Below are 21,083 nucleotides of genomic sequence, written 5' to 3'. Positions count from 1 at the left end.
CCTATCTATAGTTACATATAGTATAGTTTACAATTTAGTTCTATCATGGTAGCTCCATATACTAGTTCTTGCATTTAGGAATACCACAAGTTATAATGTACTACATTATACATAATGTGTAGTATGCATATAATATATAGTTATGCTAGGTAATATTTTCCATATAGTTATGTTTTATAGTAGTATATTATTCATACTATGTAATAAATAGTATATAGCTATGTTATGTGGTATGCATATATTTTATATCATATATTGTACTATATATAATATAATATATATATATTATGTACGATACTATACTATACTATACTATATAGTTATATTATATAGTATTCTATGCTATATACTATACAATAATATATAGTATATACTATATATTATTGTATACTGTAATATACTATATAATTATAGTATGTAGTATGTTATACGATATACTATATGATACTATATTATATACTATATACATATACCAAGTTAAATCCATGTATTTCTGAAAATAATCCAGCAAAACACTATCAAAATATTGTCTGAGTCCGTAAAATGCAAATAAGGGGGCAAATAGAGCGGATGATGGGGGGGCTTTGTCCCCCCTTTTTTTCGCATTTTGTAGACTCAGACAATCTTTGATGGCGTTTTGCGGATTTATCCAATGGATGTTTTCCATTTCTTGTATTTTTGAAAAAAAAAATCGTCAAATCTACCCATGTTTGTATAGAATGCAGCTAACGACAGCTTGAAACTTGCAAAAAAAAAGGGGGAGCAGAGGATGATGGGGGGCTCTACTCCCCCCTTTTTTTGCAGTTTGCGGATTTACCAAATCTACCCATTTTGCAGGGTTATAGTTCGCAAATTTACCAAATAAAAACTTCATCAAATCTACCCATTTTTCGCGCAAAATGTCGCAAAAAGTAGCTTGATAATATCAAAAATAAAGGGGGACGAGAGTCCCTCCCATCATCCGTGGATGATGGGGGGGCTCTGCCCCTTTTTTTTCCCAATATTGTCAAGCTACCGTTTGCGCCGTATGGGTAACAACGACGATAGTGTAAAGAGGGACAGAAGAACAGAGAGACTTGAAAGAGAGAGAGAAGAAAATGTCAACATACCTCTGAGTGGGGATTCTCTGAGTGCTCCTCAAGCAAGACTCTTCTTGATCTCTTCACAAGTTGTAGAAACCCTAGCTATCTGTTTTCACACTATAAATGGTTAAAGTTTTAATGTTTAACTCATTAAAATCAAAGTATTACATTATATATAAGACAAATGATACAACATAGAATGTATATTATATATAATATCTACAAAATATATACTATACATAATATATACAATATGATGATAAATAATATATATAATCTAACGATATATAGTATATATAATATAATGTACATGATATATATAGTTTACATAGTATATATATTATAACAATATATAGTATAGCTATATAATATAATATATAAGGTGTAGTATATAATATAGTATAGTATATATAATATGAGATATATAATATATATGGTATAGTATATAGTATGTATAGTATTATGTTTATATAGTATACATAGTATATCGACTATAACAATATATATATATATATATATATATATATATATATTATAACAATATATAGTATACATATATTATTGTATATATAATATATATATTATATAATATAGTATGTATAATATGATGTATATGATATATGTAGAATACATAGTATATATATTATAACGATTAGCTCGTGCGACCCGCCTACCGGCGGGTCTCGCTCACTCTTAAAATGACACACATACGATCAAAACTATCACCAATAACCTACGGATACTTTTTTATCCATTGTTCAAATGCAAGTTTTTGTCTCTCTCTTTTGCACACGCGTGCGTCACACACACACACACACACACACACACACACACAGAACATAAAAGGACATCACTAAAGAGACATATTTCAAACAAAAAAAGTTTTTGTTTACATTATTGCCAAAAAGGCTAAGGAATTTATCTGAATAGCACTCTTAATCGTGCTATTTCAACATGATCAAGATATTGAGCTAGAGCTCTACTCACTTCTCTTAAATCTATTTTTTGAACCCAAGTTAAGTAAATCTCGCTCTCTCTTACCATGACACACATGATGTTTATAAGACTTGGATTTGTCATTGCTCACAAAAAATGCCTTAACCCATATCTCATTGGTGTATGACCTTGTACAAAGTGGGTACCATATGACCATATTCTAAGTACCAGATAGTTTGTCCCACTTCGCCATTGGGGGGTAGAGAGAGAGAGAGAGAGAGAGAGAGAGAGAGAGAGAGAGAGAGAGAGAGAGAGAGAGAGAGAGAGAGAGGAATGGAAAGTTGCAAGATCATCGGAGGCCCTCCAAACTTGCCATTATCTTATACATACATAAGTGTCTCATGTCATTTTAGCCTTCAGAAGACATTAATATAACATTTTAGTTAATCTCTCTCTCTCTCTCTCTCTCTCTCTAGAGGACACCCACATGATGTCACACATTTCTCCTCATACTCATACATCATTACACTTTTATGCTTTTTCTCTATTTTTTTATGACATCTCTATCTATTTCTCTCCCTTATCCCTCTATTTTTCTCTCTTTATTCTCTCTTTTGATCTTTCTCCTTCTCCAATTTTACTCTTTGTTCTCTTTTTCATCTCTTTCTTTCTCCACCCTATCAAGTCTCTATCTGTTTATTTTCTACCGTTCGAGGATGAGTTGCAGCATAGGTCATTTTAGCATTTAGAAGATGTTAATATAACATGTCATTCCAACTCTCAATAATGTCTCTCTCTCTCGCTCTCTCTCTCTCTCTGCAAACCTCGTATCAGATTCACCATGGTGTAACCATTTGTTCTTATAGGTCATTTCAACATTTAGAAGATGCAATTAATACAACATTTCATTCCAACTCTCAATAATGTCTCTTTCAAGTTTTTTATTAACGTTCTTGGGAGACCATTTCCTAAAAGGGAGCTAATACTGAGTGAGCATGAGCATGAGAGAGAGAGAGAGAGAGAGAGAGAGAGAGAGAGAGAGAGAGAGAGAGAGAGAGAGAGAGAGAGAGAGAGAGAGAGAGAGAGAGAGAGAGAGTCTCCATGCCTACCACTTGGGAAGGTTGCATGTGTATAGGCAATAACCATTTGAGTTGTCAGCAAAGCATGCCAATCCATGCAAAGAGGCCATGAAGGCCGCATTGTCGCCTATGATGGAAGATTGAAGCTATGCCATTTTTTGGCTTTGGGGTCATATACCAATCCCTCTGTCCTTAGGAAATGAAATACCAAGGTGCAGAAAGAGCCCTACCTTTGCACATATGGTTGAATAGCCTTGACGACCTGATAGCCTTCCATCGAGTGCACACCGCACTAGAACAAAAGATGCTTGAGATATGCAACCATGCGATGATTTTCTTGAACATCTCATCGCGAAGGGAAAGGAAGGAGTCCACCCCAACGTATTGTGCATCATAAGAGACTACCTGTGGGAAACACACCTGCCACCCCAATCCCACTCACTTATCCCTTTTGGCCAGAAGCTCTGACATGAACGGATCAGTGAGAGTCTCCATATCAAAAATCAAGGATATGGTGTAAGGAGGAGCGTGAGCTGGAAACCTGAGGGTGGAGCATTCTGCTCCTACAGAAGGAGGTAAATGGGAGGAGCACCATAGCTGTTAAAGAAACCTACATGTGGGTAATATTGTAAGCAATATGGGAGCAATAACCTGCAGAGTCGTAGAAAATGTGAATTTGTGTGTGTGTGTACATGACGCGTCTTCTTGGTGGTTTGGAGGAGCCGCTAGCGTATAAAATTATAAAGTTTAGATTTCTGCCCCAAAATGTGGGAAGCTTTCAGCCTATGGATGAAAGACTACAGCTTGTTATGGGGATGGAAGTTGAAGACATGCACGGATGCATAAATAGGAGGTTGGCTCATGATTTCTTTGCTCAATTGGTCTGCGTAAGGAGCAACGTAATGCTTGGTCATTGACAGAGGGGGAGGTGTATGGCGCTTTGGTGGCACTTTGAGCACGATCAGTTTGCAATTGGGCAAGACGGAAGCTACGCAAAGACCTACCTAACTGGTTGCGTGCACCATTTCTAAAGTACACAGATTCTGCTCCAGAGTGATCAGCCTCCTACCCTTGCTTTGCGCCATCTACAATGCCTTTCTCGGGACACGACCATGGAAGCTCGCAACCGTATTTTGACACTTCATCCTAGGGTATTGCAACTTCCATCAGTAACACACCCTCGCTTCGTATCCATTGCAAAAAACCACATTTGGACATATCCTGTAATCCATGTGCTCCTTGTGTAACCTAGCGATACGCTTGTGTAATGCCACATGCCTTCAAGGTGCACTTGTACGTGATTACATTGGAGAGATGCCCTCTCTTTGCATCTGCTAAAAAGAACTCTTTTCCTTCCTAACCCTGACCCTATTGGACATATCCTAGAATCAATGCACTCCATGAGACAACATGCATATGAAGAGACACCCTCGCTTTGCATCAGCTGAAAACAGTCCAGATCGTTTGTAATTGCATCTGAAAAGACACCATCTCTTCGCACCTGTTGAAAATTGCCCAGAGCTGCTTGGCCTTGCCCATTTCTCAATCACTACATGAGACAACATGCATCTGGAGAGACACCCTTGCTTCGCATCAGCTGAAAATAGCCCAGATCGTATGTGATTGCATTTGGAGCGACACCATAGCTTTGCATCCGCTGCAAAATGCCCAGAGCTCCTTGGCCTTGCCCATTTTGCAATCGGTGCATTTCAAGAGACGACATTTAGAGAGACACCCTTGCTTCGCGTCAGCTTAAGACAACCCAGATCGTATGTGATTGCATCTGGAGAGACACCATTGCTTTGCATCCGTTGAAAAACACCCAGAGCTCCTTGGCCTTGCCCATTTTGCAATCAGTGCATTTCAAGAGACGACATCCAAGATAGGAAGCTCCTCAAGCTTATAAAGTGCACCACATTTGGCATACATGTCGACCAAGGCAGTGCCGACCACGACATATCTTGCAATTAATGCACTCCATGAGACAACATGTTGCTAGAGAGACACCTTGGCAAAATGTGGGAAGCTTTCTGCCTCTCGATGAAAGAATATGGCTTGTTATGTGGATGGAAGTTGAAGACATGCATGGATTCATAAATGGGAGGTTAGCTCATGATTTCTTTGCTCACTTGGTTGGCGTAAGGAGTGACATACTGCTTGGTCATTGACAGAGGGGGAGGTGTGTGGCGCTTTGGGCACGATCAACTTACAATTGGACAAGACGGAAGCTACGCAGAGACCTACCTGACTGGCTGCATGCACCATTTCTAAAGTACACAGATTCTGCTCTAGAGTGCTCAGTCTCCTACCCTTGCTCTCCGCCATCTACATTGCCTTTCTCGGGACACGACCATGGAAGCTCACAACCGTATTTTGCTACTGCAGTCTAGGGTGTTGCTGCTTCCATCAGTAACACACCCTTGCTTCGCATCCGTTTCAAAAAGCTATATCTGGATATATCCTGCAATCCATGCACTCCTTGTGTAACCCAGTGACATGCTTGTGTAATGCCACATGCCTTCAAGGTGCACATGTACGTGATTTCATTAGAGAGATGCCCTCTCTTTGCATCTACTGAAAACAACTCTTTTCCTTCCTAGCCCTGACCCTATTGGACATATCCTGGAATCAATGCACTTCATGAGACAACATGCATCTAGAGAGACACCCTTGCTTCGCATCAGCTGAAAACAACCCAGATCGTATGTGATTGCATCTGAGAGACACCATCGCTTCGCATTCACTGAAAAATGCCCAAAGCTACTTGGCCTTGCCCATTTCGCAATCGGTGCATTTCAAGAGACGACATCTGGAGAGACACCGTTGCTTTGAACCAGCTGAAGACAGCCAAGAGGCGTATGTGATTGCATCTGGAGAGACACCATTGCTTTGCATCCGTTGAAAAACTCCCAGAGCTCCTTGGCCTTGCCCATTTTGCAATCAGTGCATTTCAAGAGACGACATCCATGACAGGAAGCTCCTCAAGCTTATGAAGTGAACCACATTTGGCATACATGTCGACCAAGGAAGTGTCAAGCATGACATATCTTGCAATCAATGCACTCCATGAGACAACATGTTGTTGGAGAGACACCTTGGCTTTGCATCAGCTAAAAACAACCGAGAGCGTATGTGATTGCATCTGGAGAGACATCCTCACTTCACATCCACTGCAAAAAGCCACATTTGGACATATCCTGCAATCCATGCGCTCCTTGTGTAACCCAAAGACACACTTGTGTAATGCCAGAAAACATGGTGCATGAGCCAATGGTTGGGCAACTTTAATTGATAGCCATCTTATTGATTGCCTTAAGAATTTAAAAGGAACATAGTATCTTTTTGCTAGTTTAGCATAATACTTTTGGTGGCCCATAGTATGCCTTAGATGAGCCTTGAGAAACTTTAGCAAGACCCCATCACTTTCCTTAAAGGCTAAGGTTCTTCTGTGCTTATTAGCTGCAGCCCTTTTTGCCTTTGCTTTGAGATGGATATAACCTCTTTAATCTATGGAAAATACTCTTGTGAGTCTCGGCTATATCCATCAGTAGTAGCGAAGATCTTCCCATGTACTTCAAGTAGTAAGGGACTTTTGGATCTTCCCTCTTTAACTTCAAAAGGTGCTTTCCCCATAGAAGTATGTACAATGTTATTGTACACATACTCTATAAGAGGTAGGTACTTCTCTCATTGAGAATATTGATCCACTTCCATGACATAGGCTTTTAGTAGATCAAGAATCATTAGATTAGTTATTTCACTTTGGTCATCCATTTGTGGATGATAGACCAAAAGGAAAAATTTAATCTACTTCTAGATTCTCAAAGAGACCCTTTTAGAAATACGTGTGGTCATTCTAGGATCTTTTTCTGACATTATGATTGTTGGAAATCCATGATGCTTGAAAATTTGAGATCTGAAAAGGGTTGCCATTTGATGTGCCTTAATAGTCTTTTTGATAGGCATAGAGTGTGTTTTCTTGTTAAGCCTGTCGTCTGAAACAATCCAAGTTGCTTCCCTCGATCAAATTTCAACTTTCGATATACCACGCATTTTGAAACATACTCTTGTATGTTTACTTTTCATGGTAGACCAACAAAAATACATTTCTACTCCTCGAAGAGTAGACTATGGAATCCTTGTTTTCCCCGCACAAGGAGAAGTATGGGATTCATACATGAATTTCTTATTATATTGGTGGTTAACACATAGCCTATTTCCATTTGGAAGAGAACCGTCCTTCAAGGTGAATGGTTCTTTTTTCTTCCCTATTGCAAACACTGTAATTATATACTTAAAGTCTTGATCACTAGTATACTCATCTATCATAAAGATAGATCATTGTGAGTTGCTATAGACACAACATTTACCCTTGGTTGTTGTGAAAGTGCATTGACCACTTGATTGTGCTCGTTAGCAATGTGAACAATATGAAATTTAAACTGAAAAAGAAAATTTTCCCATATCATTTGTTTGTCGGAGAGCTTGGTTTGCATCATGAACTTTCTTGAGGTTTTGTGATCCATTTGTAGAATGAATGGAGTCCCTAAGAGATAGTGTTTCCACGTGTTTATGGCATATATAATAGCTAGTTGCTCTTTTTCGTATTTGCCCAATACTCACTTAACGAAGTTGAGTCTTTGACTGTCATATGCTATGGCATGCCCTTCTTGAAGCAAAATAATTCCAAGGCAATCACCACAAGCATCACATTGGAACTCAAATGGCTTTGAGAGATCTAATAGAGTGAGCACACTTTGAGAGATAAGATTCTCCTTAAGCTTAAAATTATATTGTAAAATATCTCTCTTGATGGGAGAAACCATAATACAAAGCCTTTTGGAGGGGGGACCGGCTCCATGCAAATCCGGTCCTCAACTATTGTCAATTGCTTAATTTCTCTCTCTTTTGAAGTATTGTTCATGCTATCTAACTAGGTGTTATGCTTTTTGTTGCTCTCTCCACCCAAGCACTCTTGTAATCCTCATTAGGAATCTATTCTAATAAAATGATCACTATGTTCATGCTATTTTCTGCTACACACAAGCTACTAGGCCATTAAATGTTACATACATCAATGCCGTGCACAATATTCCAAACTTCCTTTGACACAAGAACATGTTGCATCATGTCCATATAGGGTATTTGTCCCCATCCAATCTGCCCTCAGCATCCAGCATCTTGAACACATCTGTGTTGTTGTCAGCCATGGAAAATGCTTGCATCTGATGTGAAAACTATCCGAAATGAGGAGAAGCTGAGTGAGATCAGTACGTGCTATACAACACAACTCGTAGTAGACTGTATTGGACCTGTTATGCAGTATTTGGCACTGACACAAATTCTACACAAAATGACAAAATTGCTTGTGCAGACTTGGCTGTAGTGGAAACGGAGGCCAAAATGAGTCCGAATCAGAAATCTGAGCATGTGAATGCTCGCCAAAGCTCGCAAAATTGAAGAAAGTGAACAGGTGTGTGTTGGAGCTGTTGTCGACTAAGCCCGGGAGGATGCAACCTGCTCTGATACCAATTGTTGAAATTAGGGTTGCAAAGAAATGCACAGAGCTTGGAGAAGAGGAAGGAAGCTCAAGGCATTGTGTTACTTAGTGTGAAATGCAAAGATAGATATCCCTAGATTGATGGGCGTATATACAATGCACGGGAAAAAAACCTCCTAAAGAGAGAAAAAATGCCCCGACGGTCCTAGTGTGTTCACACACATCAGTACCACATGTATATGGTAACATAGATTCTAGCATGTCAAATGACATGAGGTTTTTTTTAAAGCACTTATTCTGATAGGCCCTTGACGAAAAAAAATAGGTGTCAATTTTAGGCCTTGATCTAAGTCTAGATCCCACTTTAAAAGCTCTACATCTCTAAGCTTCTTTTACAAAAAAGAATGTAAGCACAAAGAATTGAATTAGAAAGAATCCCTAAACTCTATATCTCCCCTACCTATGGGTCCATGTAACCTTTTCACTTTCTTTAATTCAAAGTTTTACCAGCTTTAAAAAATCCATAGGTCCTCATTGTAGTCCTTACTTTAAAAGTTCCACATCCTTAAGTTCTAGATTGAACTTTGAAATCTCTAAAAATAAAAATAAAAAATCTCTAGAGATTAAAGCCCTAAACGATATATCCTTCCTTAAAGTTTGAACTAACAAAAATAACCATCTTATAAATGGCAACTTTAGTATATCATCTCAGTTTCAATGGGTGAAAGAACTTCTCAAAATGAAAAGGTGACAACATTTGTGGAGCCACCCATTATGCTAAGTCTTTATCATTTAACCTTTAAAGCTTTCAACTTTTCATGTTTTTTCATGCTTTCAAAGGCAGCTCAAAATCCTTTCCTTGGTAAATAAGCAATGTCACTTTATATTTCAAAACTCAAAACATGTCAATCATTAGATTTACACACTCTTCATTTAAATGAGTGCACACTATCTTAATTCAACCAATCAACATTTTTGGTCTATCTTGAAAATACAACTCAACATTTTTGGCCTGCCCAAAGGGCTAAGGCGATAGGTTGTGTTCCCTTTTTGCTAAGGAAAAGGAAAGAGTTTTTGAAAATATTCAATTTTTTGATTGGATGATGCAAGTAGAAAGATACTCATTTCAAGGAAAATCAAATATATTAGCATATGTTGAATCATGGAAAGAAGACTAGTAAAGTGCCCCCACCTACTACTACCTCTCTATTCCACTACAACCCATTAATTTCCCACAAAGATTCTCATTGGATTTGTGAATTTGGAGGTATAAGTATACAACCTATCACTAGCGTGCACCCTGCATCTCCGCATCGGCGTCCCCTTCCCCTTCTCGGCGTCTGCAATGTTGCTACACAGGCATGTGATCTCTCCCTCTCTGTTGAGCACTTCATGCACAAGATACATTAGCCAAATCCTAACTACACACAGAAAGAAAACACTTCTTTACATGTCTACCTTAGGATCATCAAGAGATTCCTCTTTCCTTCAGCATACATTATAGGTCTCCACCCCCACCCTTGCAAGGCTTCACAACTTTCATGCAAAGCTCTTCCCCCTAGCTCTGCAATGCCTTGCACGTTTGACATGGCAAGACGACAGGGAGATGGCACATATCCACCCCTACGAGCGCATTGCCAAGATTATGCAGAGCAACATAAAACACACTCTCTCATCCCATGTTCGTGTCAACACATGGCATCTCTCCCTTTGTATCTTTCCTCCCCCTTGCCTTGCATTTGTAGACGATGCTTCCCCACATCAACAATTCATCCTCTTGGGCTTCTCTAAGATGCAAGACGTCACCACTTCATCCCCATCCCACCTGCAAAATGTGGTCTTGCCTGTCATAATAACTAATATCTAATTCTCCTAAATGATTTTCTCATGTTAAACTGATCATTTAATATGGAGAAGTGCCAGGGGAGAAAAAGCTAGAATATTGGTTAAGCTGGTAGACCGGCCACAATAGGGATCCAAAGGAGGGAAAATAGGGATCCAAGGGGGGGGGGGGGGGGGGGGGGGGGGGGGGGGGGGGGGGGGGCATCTACAAAAGAGCATTGTGCAACAATGGGATTTAAAGACCCTAAAGTTAATACCATTAAGACTTTCAAAATGCTAAGGTTCCAAAATTCAAAGGTTGTGTCCAATGGTCAAACTTAGTAAAATTGGATGCTTTGTGAGAGTGCTGAAAAAGTCTTCAAGGCTCCTACATAGGAGGGGGTGAGACCTGTAAGTAGGGGATGAGAGACGAACACACACACACACACACACACACACACACACACACACACACACACACACTCACGGGCTCCCTTTACACAAAGGGAATGAGGGACACATGTCATCTCCCTAGGCCAATTGCCCACAAGGTGCACTCAAATCCTATTGGATGGCCATAGAGGTGGACCAATGAGAATTAGGCTAGAGTAAATCTGGTTTAATTTATTTAGCAACACTTAATAAAAAAACCAATACGAATTCTCTAGAAGAATATTGGACAGTCTCCCAAGGTCCACCAATGAGCATTCAGCAGCCTAATGACTTGCATGCTTCCTATTGGCCAGAAGAGAAAGGGGTCTAACGAGAGTTTAGTTGCATTATTTAATTACCTAAAGCTCTCATAAAAGGGGAAAGGGGGACACATGTCACAAGACTATCACTTAAGCTTCTTACATCCTATTGGCTAAGCCTGGAGGGGTCCAATCGGAAGCTAGCAAGAGGGGTCGACCAAGAGACAGAGGGGGCTGATTTTTCAAAGGCATTATTCCACACACACTCACACTAGCTCATGTGTGAAACAAGAAGACTCTCTCTACCCTTCTCAAGCTTTAATGGGAAGCTCATCATCTACTCCAAGCTTGTGAGAAGGGAGACCTACACCAACAACTCTTGGCTTTGTGATGCAAATCCAACCAAGAGCCAAGCTTCAATGCATGCTCAAATTCTCTACCATGCTAATTACGAAGCTATGCTATGATAATATCAGTAATTATGTGAGGAGATGTACATCTTTCTTGTAAGACTACTCATTCTTCCTCTCAATCTAATCTCATAACCCGCTAGCTCTCACCATCTTCAAAGGTGTGTGAGATCTTGGGTCTGAGACCGTGAGGGAATTGATGTTGTGTTTTATAAGTGTTTTTCTTAGTGCTTGAAGCTTCCATCTTCATTGCACTAGCTAGTTGAAGGAACACAAAGAATTGTATTGTAAAATGTCTCCCTTGATGGGGGAAACCTATAATACAAATCCTTTTGGAGGAGGAACCAGATCCATGTAAATCCGGTCCTCAACTGTTGTCAATAGCTTAATTTCTCTCTCTTTTGAAGTATCGTTCATGCCTATCGAACAAGGTGTTATGCTTTTTGTTGCTCTCTCCACCCAAGCACTCTTGTTATGGTCATTAGGAATCTATTCTAATGAAATGATCACTATGTTCATGCTTTTTTTCGCTACACACAAGCTACTCGGCCATTAAATGTTACACTGGTATTAGAGCACAAGGTTTTTCTTTTCTTGCTCAAGAAGGGAGGTCCTCAAGCTAGCTATAAATGGTTGGTATTATTAATTGCAATTGAGTAAGTAGAATAGGGATTTTTCAACCTTGCAGTGCGCCTGCCTTCATGCAAATAACGGGGCATCACCGTCGAGAGCTATGGTCTTAATAGTGGAGTAGTGGAGTCCTATGGGGCTTGCCTACGGCTTAACCACTATTGAGCTATTCGAAGCTTGACAGGAGTTGGTGCTATTTTGGTGTTGAAAGACCCTCTCTTCTATTCCTTGCAATTAATGGTATTCGAGCCACGTGTACAGTAGCTTGAGTGATTTTCTAAAGTTAAAGAGGAGTAACAACTAGGACTTGAAGTGTCAAAGTACACCTAAAAAATTTTACACATAAAAGTTGTTAGAATGGCTGACAATAGTAAAGAGAGTGAAATTAATGTTGATAGCTTTGATTTATCTAATGAGCAGGCTACTAATGATGCCCCTATGCTTGTTAACTATCTTGTTTCTAGGCTTCAACAAGCCATGTGCAATCGATCCCTCCAAAGTGAAGTGCAATGGCAGCTTCGTGCTCATGGGATTCTCCAAGCTCTGTACCATGACGAGAGAATACCTAGGAAGCCTCCTTGTGAGACTTCCAAAAAAGGCCTCTCTCCGATTCAGGAAGAAGAAGAGGATCCATACAAAGGGTTCAAAAATTTGCTTCTTAATGACGCATCTCCTTCTCAAAGGAGAACTCAAGAGCCCCCAGCAAAGGAGCGAGCAATAAGTGAGTCTCCTGCCACCTCGACGGAGATGGCTCAACAAAGACGGCAGGCAAAATGCTTTCCATCACCTCCTAAACGGAGAAGACCATCGCACACTTCTCCACACCGTAATTCAAAGAGGGATGACAAAAACCAGGACAAGAAAAAGCCGAGAAAGAGGTCACTCTCTTCTCCATCTTCTTCATCCTCTTTCTCTTATGAAGAAAGTGATGGTGCCGACAAGGAAGACCAAGGCAAGAAAAAGGCGAGAAAGAGGTCACCCTCTTCTCCATCTTCCTCAAATTCTTCATCTTATGAAGAAAGCAATGGTGTAATTTTTGAACCATAAAAAAGAAGAGGCCATAGAAAATCCTATGCTGGGTGGAAGAGGTCATCGAAGCTCAAGAAGTTCAAAGAGGGAGGAAAGAGCATCTCTTTCCTTACCTACGATGGCACCTTTGGTGCTACGGACAAAGTCTTGGCCTTTTTCCAGCAATTCGATGCGGTGTTTGGAGATGAGGGCTTCATGGAGTCCTCTAAGCTACACCATGTAGCAATGCACTTTCAAAAGTCTGCCAGGCAATGGTGGTCTAGCCTACGGGCTAACGATGAAGCTCCACGAACATGGAAAGCTTTAAGAGCTTCCATCATGAAGTAGTTTTTGGCCATCGATTCCAAAGACAAATTACTCACCGTATGGCGAAGCCTGAAGGTCTCTCCCTACGAATCCATTCACAAATATGTAGACAAGTTTTGGGATTTACATCTCAAAGACAATGTCTTCAAAAACATGGATTCTAGAGAGTAAAAACAACAATTTTGTGCGGGTTTGAAATGGTGGAGTATGTCAACTCCCAAAGGACACGCACCATATCTATGGTTATACACCTTACTATGGTGGCTTCTCGAATCAATTTCCAAACAGGGGCTAAGAGAAATCTTAAGCCCACGAAAAACAAGGGCTCCAATGAGCCTAAGGGGAAGGACAATATCCAAAAGTCTCCTAAGGGCAATTCCAATAACAACAAAGCTAAGGAGAAGGGAGTTTACAAAGGCAAAAATAAACTCTCTCCTAAAGATCGTAAGCGTTATCGCAAGGATAACCGATGTTTCAAGTGCGGTGAGCAAGGGCATGCATACCACGCTTGTCCCCAAAAGAACACCCACCATGAGCCTCCTAGAGCTACCTTGGTCAAAATCCAAAAAGAGGAAGCTCACCACAAAGGATCTCCTCTATGCCATGCTTGGGGAAAGAGTTGGCCACCAAGCTAAGCATCCAAGCCTATGAGATGAGAAATGTCCTACTCGCAGATGGTGCTTTCAAGGGGCAAGAAGCTTCAGTCACTCCCTTAATCGGAAAATTGAGGCTCCATGTCCAAAGCTATGTGGACAAAGAGGACTTCTTTATCTCTCCTCTCAAGAATGAGGATGTAATCCTAGGGGCACCATGATTTGATCGCATGGCTGCCAATGCCAAATTCCCTGAAAGGAAAATCTACTTTAAGTATAGGGAAAAAGATATGTACATAGATGCTAAGGAAATGTGTAACACCATACCCATTGTACATACGCAAGCTTTCAATAAGTCAATAAAGAGCTCCATTTTTGTTAAAGATTCTCAAAATAAACCTAATGCTTTGAGTTTTTCTTACAAGAGATTCAGTATTTAGGTCACACTATCTCTCAAGATGGCATCCAAATGGATCCATCAAAGTTAGAGGTAATAAAAGGATGGCCTAAACCGAGGAATCTTCATGAACTAAGAATCTTTATAGGTATGTGTGCATACCATAGACGCTTCATAAAAAAGTTCTCACAAATCGCAGGACCATTACATGACCTAACAAAGAAAAACATTAGGTATACATGGTTTGCCATTGAGAACAATGCTTTTGAAAAACTTATCTCTCAACCTATGCTTACACTGTTGGATCTCTCAAATCCATTTGAGGTCCAATGTGACACTTGTGGTGGTTGCCTTGGAGCTGTTTTGCTCCAAGAAGGGCACGCCATAGCCTATGAAAGTCAAAGGATCGACCCTGCTGAGCAAGCTCTAGGCATATATGAAAAGGAACTCCTAGTAGTTCTACATGCCTTAGACTCATGGAAGCACTATCTATTGGGGACTCCCTTCATTCTGCACGGATCACCAAAGCCTTAAGTACTTCATGATGCATACCAAGCCCTCTCTGACAAACAAATGAGGTGGGAAAATTTCCTTTTGCAATTTCACTTTCATATTGCTCATATTGCTGGCAAGCATATTCAAGTAGCCGATGCACTCTCAAGACGGTTGAGAGTGAATGCGGTTTCCATAGCATAATCAAGTAGCCGATGCACTCTCAAGACGGTTGAGAGTGAATGCGGTTTCCATAGCAACTCACAATGATCTATCTTATATGATAGATGAGTATGCTATTGATCCCGATTTTAGAGATGTGATTTCAACCCTTGCATTAGGGAGTAAAGAGGAACCATTTACTTTACAAGATGGTTATCTTCTCTATGGAAATAGACTATGTGTTACTAACTCACTACATGAGAAAGTAATGTATGAATCTCATGCTCCTCCTTATGCGGGGCATAGAGGGATTCAGTCTACCCTAAAGGGGATTGAAACATATTTCTAATGGTTTACCATGAAAGCAAACATACAAGAGTATGTTTCTAAATGTGTGGTATGCCAAAAGACAAAGTCTGATAGAGGGAAGCAACCTGAATTGCTTCAACCATTGACAATCCCTAATTCACCATGGGAGAGCATATCCATGGATTTTATCTTTGGATTGCATAAGTCTGTCCATGGGAATACGGGAATATGGATGATAGTTAGACAGTTTAGCAAACAAGCTCATTTTATACCTGCCAAAAAGACTATCAAGGCCCATCAAATGGCAACCCTCTTTATATCACAAATCTTCAAGTATCATGGCTTGCCAATGTCCATAGTGTCGGATAGAGATCCTAGAATGGCGAGTAATTTTTGGAAGGGTCTCTTTGAGAAATTTAGGGACAAAGCTAAACTTCTCTTCGGCCTATCACCCGCAAACGGATGGCCAAAGTGAAATAGCTAACCTAACAATTATTTATCTACTAAAAGCCTATGTAATGGAAGTAGATCAAAGATCCCAATGGGCGAAGTACTTACCCTTAGTGGACTATGACTACAATAACACTGTACATACTTCCACGAGAAAAGCACCTTTCGAGGTAATAGAGGGAAGATAAAAAAATCCGCTACTACTTAAGGTACACATGAAGATCTTCTTTGCAGATGAGTATAGCCGAGACCTACAAGAATCTTTCCAAAAGATTAAGGATGTTATCTCTATCTCTAGGGATTTTAATTACACGATGACGCATTTTGTTAAATGTTAATTATTGTTGTTATTATCACTATTTTTTTCATGTTAATAACATATCTAATGTCATGACTTACGAAAACCGGTAGAAAACGTAGAACCGGCGGGGCAACCACAAACCCCGACCGGCCCGGCGAGCATATTATGAATCCCGACGGGCCCGGCGGGCAAAGCAAGAATCCCGCCGGCCCCGTCATGTACCCCTCCATATTTGGCGGCTCTATATAACCCTGTAGTAGACATCACATCACATCACCGCTTCCTCTAAATTTGGTCATCCTTTAAAATTTAGAAGAAAAACTAAAGGTAAAAGAATGAATAGTCTTTTTAAAAAATTAAAACTTAATGAAACTCTGATCATGGATCATTAGTTCTTTTTTGGACTGAACTGATTCTTGAAAGGAGGTAGAAAGGTGAATCTTTGGGTCGGTATCTCTACATTTGGGATGGACTAATCTCATGTTTGGTTCACCGTTATATTTGCTAAATTGATTGCTATATTGATTAGAACTTCTATCATGGGTCATTAGTTCTTTTTTGGACTGAGTTGATTCTTGAAAAGAGATAGAAAGGTGAATCTTTGGGTCGATATCTCTACTTTTGGGATGGACTGATCACATGTTTGATTCACCGTTGTATTTGCTTGCTATTCCGATTAGATCTCCAATCATGGGTCATTAGTTCTTTTTTGGACTGGATTGATTCATGAAAGGAGGTAGGAAGGTGAATCTTTGGGTCGATATCTCTACTTTTGGGATGGACTGATCACATGTTTGATTCACCGCTGTATTTGCTTGCTATTTCGATTAGAGCTCCAATCATGGGTCATTAGTTCTTTTTTGGACTGAACTGATTCATGAAAGGGGTAGCAGGTGAATCTTTGGGTCGATATCTCTACTTTTGGGATGGACTGATCACATATTTGATTCACTGTTGTATTTGCTTGCTCATGTTTGAGTAGATTGAGGTTATTCCCTTCAGGCTTCAATACTACGCTTGTGTGTGATATTGATTATAACACTAATGTTTGGTTTGAATAATACTTGAAAGAAGAGATAGAATACTGAGCTATGTTTATTGGTATTGCAGGCATTGAATAAGTATGTCTTCCACCGGGAATGTCAACGGTGGTGTTGGTGTCCCAAGCCTGGCTTCCTTGAGGAGACCTCCTACCTCGATGCCAGGTCCTGCTTCGTAGGGCATCACTTCGTAGGGCAAGCGAAAGGCAGGTGGAAAAAGTCCAGGACCTGAGTGGAATTTTGCCACAAATTTAAATAAGTATCAAGATTGGAAATTTAACTTTTGTGGCGAAGAGAAATCTGGAGGAGCACCAAGAATAAGGGATCATTTGCTAGGTGGCAATACCAGAATTCAAGGAGGAAAGTGCAAGGGCTTAGGTGCAGAAGAAGCAGCTATGCGCTTAAAAGCTTTAATTGGTAAGCTAATTTCTACGAGTAAAAGATCAAAACTCTCTACTTTCGACCATCACACCCCCGTATCGATAAGATCAAACCAGTATGAGGGATCATTGGGTGCAACACCCACCAATGGAAGCACTCAAAGTAGGGAACCAACTTCTCATATCGATGGAAGTACTCCTCCAAACCATGGATCTCCTGACTTTCAGGTAGGTTCGTAAAAAAGTAGACAGGTTAGCTTACAGACGAGCTTCAAAACACTTGCCTTAGAAGAAGCACAACTTGCACTAGCTAAAGCCGTCTATTTCACTGGGGGATCATTGGCCATTGTCACCCGTGATGCATGGAAGTCAGCTTGGAAATGCATTGGGGAGTATGGTGCTGGATTTACCCCTCCAACATATCACCATATGAGAAACCAACTGTTGGATAAATGTTACACAAGCACACAACAGGATATTCAAAGGGTAATATTAAATGCAACAGAACAATCTGGATACACCATAGTTAGTGATGGTTGGTCCAACGTTCAAAGGCGGCCATTGATCAACATCATGCTTGTATGTCCTCGTGGTGAATGTTTTATCAAAGCTATGGATAGCTTTGGTCAAATAAAGTCTGGCTGTTTTATAGCTGACATCATTGGCGACGCAGTTGAGGAACTTGGAAAAGAAAATGTTGTCCAAGTAATCATGGACAATGCCAAAAATTGCAGGGCTGCAGGTAGAATACTTGAAAGTCGCTTCTCTCACCTATATAGTGCTGGTTGCAGTACACACAGCTTGAACTTGGTATTGCAAGATTGGTACAAGAGGGAGGACACAGAGTGGTTCAAATGGATAGTAGACAATTCTCGCTTAATAGTCAAGTTTGTTTTGAAGCGTCAGAGGGTTCTTGACATGTACCGTCAGAGGATGTCTACTATGTTAAAACTGCCGTGCGAAACTAGATTTTGCACCAACTACTATACGGTAGAATCACTAATAAAAAATAAGAATGCTATGATGGAGACATTTGTTTGTGCCACTTTTTCAGAATGGGAGGCTGGTCAAAGGGAGAAGATAAAAAGCAAAATAGGGGTGATCAGAGATCTACTAGCTGATCGCCACTTCTGGGATGATGTGGTGGATGTGCGCAATGTCATGATGCCCATTATGCTCGCATTACGCCAACTGGATTCTACCTTGCCTAACATAGGTAAGGTGTGGATGGCTTGGTGGACTGTTCAAGAAAGCCTTGCAAATCCAGAGGAGCCCCAGGAGCCAATTGTGAAGCCTTGGAAGACACCATTCACTCAAAAGAGGAGAGAAATTTTGAGAAAGTATGTGCATGGTCGATGGGTTGGAGCACATAGTCCACTACACAGCGTAGCTTTCTTATTGGATCCAGAGTATTGGGCAATGGAAATAGACAAACTTGATGAGGAGGTTCTGGAAGACTTTTATGATGTGATAGGCAGGTTTTATGATGATCCTGATGAGCATGCATCAGCTGTTACTGATCTTACGAGTTTTAAACTCAAAGAGGGTAAGTTTGGTACAGAATTTGTGCAGAAACTTGCCACGAAGCAACCAGCGTGGAAGTGGTGGATGATGAATGGTGGTAGTGCACCCACCCTTAAACGCCTAGCTGTTAGAATCCTATCCCAATGTGCATCCAATTCAAGTTCTGAGAGAAACTGGAGTACATATAAATATGTACATTCCACCATCAAAAACCGCCTTCTAAATTCAAGAGCTGAAAAATTGGTGTATATGTACTGCAACCATCGGCTATTGGCAAGAGTGCAAGCTGAGAACTACAAAGAGGAGATGCCGCGCTAGACTTATGATGTAACCAATGATGAGGTGGATGAAGACAGTGAGCTGCAAGGGGAATCTCATGAAGTAGAAACTACATGTACTTTAGAAGAGATTGAAGAGAATTTGGAAATTGAACCAACTTTGACCCGTTGTAGCAAGCGACGGTGGTTTAATTAATAGATTATCGAATCCATTGAGTGACTTCTGCTTAAGTTCAGAAACTGTTTATCTTATAAGCTTTTTTTAATATTTAGTTTAAGGTTTAGACATTTGCTTAATAATAAACGAAGCCCTTAAAAACCTTTACAAGGCCACAAATCAATATTAAAGCTTCATAATATACAAAGCCCTAACAAATCGTTGCATTATCACATATCATAATTGAAGCTGAAGAGAAGACAATTCACAATTCACTAATAAATTCTTGCAAGACAACGAGTCAATGTTATCAAATGTTACAAAAACTATCCAAGTGATAGTGAAATATTTGTGAGAATATCTTCATTCTCCTGTTCACGCTGACATTTAAGCTTATTATAGTCTTCAGACATTTTAAACATTGCATATAGCTTTTTGGATATCTCAAACTCACATATAGCACAATGAAAGTTATTCATCATGCTTTGCATCAAGCATGATATATGATACATATGTCCGCATGGCAAGCTGAAGTGACCACACCACTCATGAAAGAATGATCTACATATGGGGCAAGGACCACCATGCTCACCAGAAGTTGGAGGGGCAATCAATGTGGAAACATTTTGTTTTTTTATAGTCGCCTCTAACTCTTTTACGTGGCGAGATAGCACCTTCACCTCCCTTTGCAAGTCTCTATTTAGGGTTTCTTCTGCATGAGAGCCTTGTGTAGCTTGTGATGCTTGCCTGAGTTGAGTTTGAAGCTCCTCCTTAACTTGATGTACTTCCATTGATGCACCTTCTAGTGCCAATGACATCTCTTGCCGTGTGACGGTGATTGCAGTACTGCGAATGTCCTCAACCGTCATGTGAGGTGTCCTTGAGCTAAAGTCCACTGCTTCACCCAAGACATAATGCATGTATAACATCTTGGCAAACCACAATGGACAATCCATATGATGCATAGGATGACCCATAACATCAAGATATATGTTCTCTCCATTGTCTCGTATGTCTGCATTAATGCATTGTGATAGCTTGAGTCGGCCTTTCTTGATGTTGTCATCTGCAACGCCTGGCCATATGGATTTCACCATTTCTCGGTCAATCCTAGTGTTCACCTCTTTCCATTGTGTACCCACCGGGTTGGCCCACTGGGAGCAACGAGCAGCAATTCGAGCGGTGTCGTTCACTCCACCGCCTTGACACATGGATCTGAGACGCTCAAAAGCGCGCTTAGCCCTTTGATTATCATTATCCATATCCTGATTAAACACTATACTTCAGTTACAGCATACAAACTTAATGATAATCAATTGCTATAAGAGTAACCACCATTTTATGACAATCAATTGCTATAATTTTAACCACCATTTTACGTTAATCAATTGATATTAGAATAACCACCATCTTATGACAGTCAATTGATATAAGAGTAACCACCATTTTTTAAATCAATGAATGACAATCAGTGACTCCACGTGGCTTATTGCTTGAAACTTAAGAGAAAAAACA

The sequence above is a fragment of the Adiantum capillus-veneris genome, chromosome 1 (genome assembly GCF_014529385.1).
Source record: "Adiantum capillus-veneris isolate H3 chromosome 1, ASM1452938v2, whole genome shotgun sequence".
Taxonomy (NCBI): Eukaryota; Viridiplantae; Streptophyta; class Polypodiopsida; order Polypodiales; family Pteridaceae; genus Adiantum; species Adiantum capillus-veneris.
The sequence above is the reverse complement of the archived record's forward strand: the minus strand, read 5'-3'. Positions refer to the sequence as shown.